General features: G+C 44.1%; 1 pseudogene; it reads right to left on the reverse strand.

The window, feature by feature from the left end:
- Positions 1–4,363: 4,363 nt before the first annotated feature.
- LOC116104126 overlaps positions 4,364–8,132 on the reverse strand; it is a 4,531-nt pseudogene continuing 762 nt past the window's right edge.

The following is an 8,132-nucleotide window of genomic DNA, read 5'->3' on the forward strand; positions in this document are numbered from 1 at the left end:
AGAACTCTCCCCTTGGACCACCAGAGTTGGGAGGGGGCTTACCAGTTCTCTGAAGTTTAGGCTAGCAAGTATGGATCTCCATGTGATAGCAGGGGTGGGATGTAAAACTGTTGAGTTTCTAAATCCTGGGTTTTGGCACCAATTTACGTATGGGAGAAGAGTTTTTAAAATGTTCTTTGGATGGAAAATGTGAGGTTTAGGGGCAGGCTGAATGATAAGGTCCTGTTCCCCAATTGGTTCTTAACCTGTCAGTAAAGAAAGCCATGGGACAATTCCTGGGTGGAAGGTACACGCAGAACTATTGAGCCCCTGGAGGAAAAAGGAGATGCAAAGGAGGAGAAGGAAGCTCACCAAGCTTTTGAGAGAAAAGAGCAATGCTGTTGAGTACAGTTTTTTGCTCTACCCACCTTTACTCTGGGAAGTGACCATGCTACCAATCCCCATCAAGCTTCCCTTGAATCCTTGGGCAAAAGAGACATGCATCACCTCACCTGGTGCAGGGAACTACTCACTAAGTAAGTAAGCACTCCCAACTGAGCTCAGTCCCCCTCAAGATGCACACTGTAGAGAATGCACAGGAGTATGACATCCAATGTTTTTCCTGAAAGCCTAAGGTTAATTCCTGGTTAGACACCTTCAAAGTCCCATCACAGACATAACTGAGTCACTTCTCTTCAAAATGTTTTTTGTCTTTCTGTTTAATAAACTCATCGACTGGTTCTGAACTTGTTTTCCGTGACAGATTTCAAGGTCCAGGTGTGTCTGTGTGTGGCCTACCTTGCTCTGAGAAGACCTTCACAACTTCTGTGCTCAACCTCTGGAATTTCGTGCCCAGCTGCTCATAACAAGATGGCTTCATGGAGCTGCCAGATGGGTCCTGAGAGTGTGCACATGGCCCCCAGGGGGCCATGTTGTACTGCTCTCTGCTTTTTGTGCAGCCCTGGCTCTTCACTACATGGCAGCAGTCAAGTACCGACCAGGAAGTGTGGAAGGTTGAGAAAGTCAGTCCAATCCAGCTCAAAGTGCTCATGGGTGGCAGAGTGGCTGCCTGGCTTGTGGAGTTTATTATTATTGCCATTGGCAGGTAGGATAAAGCTGGAGTGAGCAGGAAGGGGGAGAGACTGCTGTAGTTCCTGTCAACCCTGGTGATGGGTTCCCACTTACAATGGTTGTGGCTCCCTCGCCCCACCTGCACTGAGTGCTCTTGCACACAGAGCAGAATATTGAGTGATTATGGAATCAAGCTTTGAAGCTCTACAGTACGCCACTTGCCATGATTGTAGACCTTTCAGTACCTTGCCACTTCACCTGTGATTTGGGAACTAGGGGGAAAGTTGGAGAAAAACTACCTTCATGTCATCCAGGCATGTGTACTAACATTTTTGCAGAGGCGGGAGAGACAGTTTTCATCTCATGGGAACATTCTAAGGGACTTAGTTTTGTAGCCTGGGATTCTAAGTTAAGAGTCTGGCTGTTTTAGCTCTAGGGTAGTTTTCTGTTCTGTCATCATGGCAGACAGAGCTCTCCCTTGTAGCTTACACACCTTAGCACATCACCAAGCATGTTCATGGACTGAAAATGTAACATTCTTATCATATGCCCAAATTGGTCTAAAGACTCATAGATGAGAACCTAGCAGACTTCTTTGTAGAAACTGATAAGTTGGGGCTGCTAAGGTGACTTTGCAAATTAAACCTGATGACCTCAGATTGGTCCCTGGGGCCCAAATGGCTTAAGGAAAGATCTTATTCCAAAAGAGTCTCCTGCCTCTACAGAGATGCTATGGGCACATGTGCTCTCTCTGTCTCTGTCTCTGTCTTTGTCTCTATCTCTCTGTCTCTCTGTCTGTCTCTCTCTCTCTCTCTCTCTCTCTCTCACACACACACACACACACACACACACACACACACACACACTTTCCAAACTAACATAATCATTAAATGTACATTTGTAGTTAAATATTTCACTATCTGATTCTAAAATGCACACGAAGACCACTAACAGCCAAAGCAATTGTGTAAAGAATGGACAGGGCTAGGGGATCTATCTGGGATAACAAGGTAAGAGCTTTTCTGAGCTGTTCAAGGCTATATAACAAAAGCTATTCATTACTTCCCCATGACTGGGCACCATGAGCCTCCTGCAATTGAGTTCTCATATTGCCATAGGTGGACTGGAAGTGGAGATAGCGGGGAAGACTCAGATGGTATTCCTACATGAAGACGTCACCATACCCTGCAAAATCCCTGGCTCCCCATGGCTAGACCTCAATACTGTGGGAGTCATCTGGTCTTTGAAGAAGGATGGGGATGAATCTGAGGTCCAGGTATTTGAGTTTTATGGAGATCGACGAGAGGCAGTCCGGCCTGGAGCAGATGTGTCCTTGTTGGGACTAGAACGTGGCAATGCCTCACTCCATCTCCCCAGGATTGAGCTATGGGAAGCAGGAGAATACAGATGTAAAGTTGTAGTCACTCCTAATAAGGCACAGGAGACAAGCAGGTTAGAAGTCATTGGTGAGTCCTCCATGGAAGTGCCCTGTGGTTTTGATGCTGCTGGGGTAGTGGTGGGTAGGTAGATGGCCAAGCAGAGCAGAGGGTTAGAGCATGAATGAAAGGATCAGGGAGCATGAATTTCCATTCCATTGCAACCCAAGTCCATAGGCAAACACTGAAGAGGATGAGGCAGGGGGATCTTGCTTATCTTTTTATTTTGTCATTTCTACGCAGAAGTGTTGATGTTTAAATTGTTTTGATAATCCCAACTTTCTATTACTGAGTTTGTTTGAGAAACCAGCTACAGCGAGAAATGGTAAAGACAAACTCATTATATGCCAGCTGGATGGATTCTACCCAGAAGCCTTTGACATAAAGTGGATGAGGAGTGCCCTGAAGGATTCCCATTTCCAAGAGATTACTGAGGACATAGTCACTGGTCCCGCTGTGAAGAATGTTGATGGTACCTTCAGTGTAAACAGCTCCTTGGTTCTGAAGCCAGCTCTGGAAGGCCATATGTACCAGTGTGTGGTGTCACATAGATCCTGGCTTACCCCACAAAGTTTCAGTATCACAATTTTTGAGAATGGTGAGTTTTCTCCCATGCTCACCCCACTCACAAACATGTGGCTGAGAGCTTAGCGTTTTGAGAAGTCTAGGATCTTTGCTAGGAAATTGGAGGCTGAAGGGAAACAAGCTGCGGTCTTCTTCAGCTCACATTAGAGTCAGCAGTCCTGAGTTAGGTCCTGTGCTGATGGCCCAGAGGCCGATGCCCATGAGTACAGGATCATCAGGGCTGTGTGTTTGCTCAGAACAACTTCAGAGTTCCTGTGGCAGAGAGTGGGGAGCTTGCCAGCTTTTTGGAGCCCAGGAGTAGCACCACCCTCTTAGGATAAGAGCCTGTCAGCCAGGGGCCAGCTCTGCCAGGTGAGCCAGCACCCTTTCCAGTCAGGTGATACTTCCCCTCAGAAGGTGTTAGATGTTTAAATCCAATCAGTAGTTCTGTCTTATGGACTGTGTGCCAAGAGTTGGAGGCCACAGGGGGTGTCTACAGTGTATGTGGTGGTCAGAGTGGGTGCAATGGTCACAGTGTGTGTGTGTGTGTGTGTGTGTGTGTGTGTGTGTGTGTGTGTGTGTGGTCAGGACACAGAGGAGACTGAGTGCTCAGCTTGCTTTCTCCTTCATGTTCAGCCCAGGACATCACTCATAGAACAGCGCCTTCCACAGCTGAAGTGGGTCCTCCTGAGTCAGCTAACCGAATGTAGACAATCCTATATAGATGTATGCAGAGGACTGTGTGGTGTGTGCCTCTCAGTCCTGTCAAGTTTTTCAAATTGACAGAATTAATCATTATTACATCCCCTCTAGTTTTCTCTCTATCTATAGAGCCAGGATCTGGGATGATGTATGTTACCATCATTGGCTCCTGTATTCTACTGTTTTCAGTGATAGCTTGTGGACTTTGGAAATGGAAAAGACCTGCAACATACAGCACAGGCCTGTGTCTTGAACTTGGCTTCAGGTGTGTATGATCATAGTCACTATACAGTGTCAGGGAGTCCTGGGGATGGATCCTAGGTATTGAGTGTCATTTTAGGAATGCCAGGGGTGGGGCAGCCACGATGGGGTGTTTCTTCATTCTCGTTGGTCCTTCTTGAGGCATCAGATGGGGAAGAGCATAGGCAGAGGCTAAGATTTTGTCTTATGAGAAATTTAGGGTTGCTGTATAAATAAAAAGCTTACTTATCTAAGTTACTATGCTATTGTAGCTGACCTGCCTTCTCTGATCCTTTGAGGCCAGAAACTGCAGTTTCTGGCATTTACCACCTCATTCTAAAACAGCAGGAGATTAAGTAAAGGATTAATTGCTAGAGCCTTTTCGCTATGTCCAGATTCTTCTTGCTTGTCGTGCTAGGGGTAAGTTTGGAGCAATAAACTTCTATTGAACCAGGAGAAGAGAATAAATCTCACAGAAGGAAAAACTTTTACATAAGTAAATATGCATAATCTCACATAAATTCATATACAGATTCATTCATGCTCACTTATCCATTTATACATTTCCATTCATACCCAATTGTGCATCCTCACAATTACATACTTACACACACATCCCTACTTACTTATGCATATGGAGCAAAAGACCAAGCACCAGTGCAGAAAGAGCTCACTCATTCTGGATGAAAAATGAAACTCCAGTCTTTATTACATAGAGAAAAAAATAAAGGCTTCTACCCTTCTAATGCTAAATGTTTGTAAGAAAAAAGCTTTATTTCTTTTAATAAGACTAAGCCTGCCTTGTCCTTACCATGGGACCTGTTCTGTCCCATGGTAAGGAGGAGCCTGCCTGCTCCTTCTGCTCTCTGTAGCATCTTCTTTCTTCCTCGTTCCCTCTGCATTCTACACATTGCTCTCTTAGTGTTTTATGCTGCCTATAGTTTCTAAGTTATTCCACTCTGCGTTTTCCTTCTAGTCTAAGAAGTGTCCTGTCTAAAAACTTCTCCTCAGCTCAGTTCCTCTCTCAGCTCAGTTCCTCTCACCTCCGTTCCTCTCACCTTAGCCCCCCAGTTCTGACTCTTCTCTTTCTCCTCAGCCCTTAAACATCTTTCAGAATACATGATCACATGTTATAAAGTTCATCACAAGTTCACACAGAAAAGAAAATCATAAATTGAAATAGCAGTTTACAACAGAGAATGTTTACATGCATATCCATTAGGAGTAATTTTCTGGCTAAACATCCATCACTTGTCTCAGCTCCACAGGTTCACTGAAGGCTTAAAACCATAACTAAATTATAAGGAAGTTTTGTATAGATAAACCTAGTTGATATTTTATCTTCTGTCCTAGTACCTATAATAAATTGTTAGTTCCTGTTTTATGACAAATTTCTCAACTGGGGAGCCAGTTCCTGAACTGCTCAACACCTGAGGTTTGTTAACACCTTAGTGAGCCCGCTAAGCACAAGGCTTCAGTGAGTGACCAAGATTTTCTAAATGCATCCCCCAGATTTTTGTAAATTAAATCTTGGGGGATTTACCCTAACAATCAATGAAAATAGTGGAGCAGCTTTAGAGTCTCAGGAAACCATTGTAAATGTGTTGGTTAGGTTAGAAGTGTCATGAATCTTAGGTGTTTATGGGCCCACCAAGGCTGAATCTGTGCGAGGCTAATGTTTTACATTGTACTGCATTAGGAGGAGTGGGGCAGTGAAGGACATAAGGACTGCTGGAGCTGCAGAGATGGCCCAGCAGGTAAGAGCACTGGATGCTCTTTTACAGGAGTCAGGGGTTCAGATCCCCCACATGGTGGCTCACAACCCCTTGAGACCATCTCAGCTCCAGAGGCCCCCACACACACTCATGTAAACATACACACAAACACATAAGGACAATATAGTAGTAAGCCTGCTTTTAGGAGAAGAAGGAGGAGAAGAAGAAGGAGGAGGAGAAGGAGGAAGAGGAGGAGGAGGACGAGGACGACGAGGACGAGGATGAGGAGGATGAGGGGACTGCTAATCCATCATAGACCAACTGATTCATGGAACTTATTTTCCTGGTTAGGGCTAATGTCGGCCACCTTACCCATCCAGTGGAAATAAGGAGGCAAACACAGAGCCCTTCTCCATGCAGTTTAATCAGGAACCTTCATATTTACTTCTTCTTTAGCTAGCTTCTTTTATATACTTCTATATCTTCTTCTTACATCTTACTTATTACTACTTACATCTTATTAGTTACATCTTATTACATACTTATTCCTAAGTCTATATCTTACATCTATCCTTACATCTTACTTCTAGTATCTACATCTTCTCTCCTATCCCAATACCAGCCCCAATTCTAAATACTTACTCCTAAATCTTACATAACCCATCACCAGTTCTAATTCTACATACTTACTCACTACTTCTTATTCTCTCTACATACTTACTATATATCTCCAGCCCCCAGCCCTTGTGGGTTAAATACTTTCCCTGGTCCCAATCAGCATCAGCTACATAGCAAAGCACAATAGGCTGCGGGAAATCACGCCAGCTTGTATCACAAACTAGAGGCACACGGCTTTTCCAACTAAGGCTTGTTTATCTCAATGCTCTCTGCTCTGGCCGGAGACCAGGTGTTCAATATATATGTATATAGGGTGGCAGCTGCAGCTCCCCACAGGCTAATACATTGTAAAAGCTGTGGTTTGCATGGAAGTGTTTTCTGTGACACTGATGTTGATATTTATTCCTGTCTTTATCAGGTGTTATGCCTATCCTGCAGGAAAACTTAAGTGAAGAAGGACAGGAAGCCTGTGGCTGGGCCTGGATCTATTTCTTCTGTCTGCCTTTACTTCATCCTTCACATCAGGTCTCAGTGACTCTGTGGACTTCCAAGCTGGCAGCCTCTTGATTTGGGTGTAAACTTTTAAGTCAGGCTGTAATTTTTTGAATTATTCTCTATATGAGATACTTAATCATGAAAACACAGCGTGCCAAATCTTCCAGTGAAAACAGTCTGGAGGAGATGTCTCCAGCTCTAAGTGACTCCTACAATAACTAACTCTTTTTTCTTTCCATATTTTATTAGATATTTTCTTTATTTAAATGTCATATGATATCTCCTTTCCCAGTTTCCCCTCTGGAAAAAATAAAATAAAATACAATAAAAATAAAAAAACAAGAACAACAACAACAAAACTGTTCCCTTCCCCTCCCCCTGCTCACCACCCCACCCTCTCCCAATTCCTGGCACTGGCATTCCCCTACACTGGGGCATAGACTCTTCAAAGGGCCAAGAGCCTCTCCTCCCATTGATGACCAACTTGGCCATCCTCTGCTATACATATACTGCTGACGCCATTAGTTCCACCACGTGTACTCTTTGGTTGGTGGTTTAGACCCTGGGAGATCTGAGGGTACTAGTTAGCTAGTATTGGCTAGCTGAGGGTACTAGGTATTGTTGTTCGTCCTAAGGGGCTGCAAACCCTTCAGCTCCTTGGGTCCTTTCTCTAGCTACATTGGGGACCCTGTACTCAGTCCAATGGATGGCTGTGAGCCTCTCCTTCTGTATTAGTCCAGCACTGTCAGAGCCTCTCAGGAGACAGCTATATCAGGCTCCTGTCAGCCAGCACTTGCTGTCATCCACAATAGTGTCTGGATTTGATGACTGAATATGGGAAGAATTCCCAGGGGGAGCAGTCTCTGCTCCATAGTTTATCTCTGCAACTCCTTCCATGGGTATTTGGTTCCCCCTTTTAAGAAGTAATGAAGTATATACACTTTGGTCTTCCTTCTTCTTGAGTTTCTTGTGGTTTGTGGATTGTACTTTGTGTATTCCAATCTTCTGGGCTAATATCCACTTATCAGAGAGTGCATACCATGTGAGTTCTTTTGTGATTGGGTTACCTAACTCAGGATGATATTCTCCAGATCCATCCATTTCCCTAAGAATTTCATAAACTCACTATTTTTAATAGCTGAGTAGTACTCCATTGTGTAGATGTACCATATTTTCTGAATCCATTTCTCTGTTGAGGGACATAAGGAGTTGTTTCCAGTTTCTGGCTATTATAAATAAGGCTACTATGAACATGGTGAAGCATGTGTCCTTATTACATGTTGGAGCATCTTCTGGGTATATGCCCAGGAGT

Source organism: Mastomys coucha, unplaced genomic scaffold (genome assembly GCF_008632895.1).
Source record: "Mastomys coucha isolate ucsf_1 unplaced genomic scaffold, UCSF_Mcou_1 pScaffold21, whole genome shotgun sequence".
In the NCBI taxonomy this organism is placed as follows: domain Eukaryota; kingdom Metazoa; phylum Chordata; class Mammalia; order Rodentia; family Muridae; genus Mastomys; species Mastomys coucha.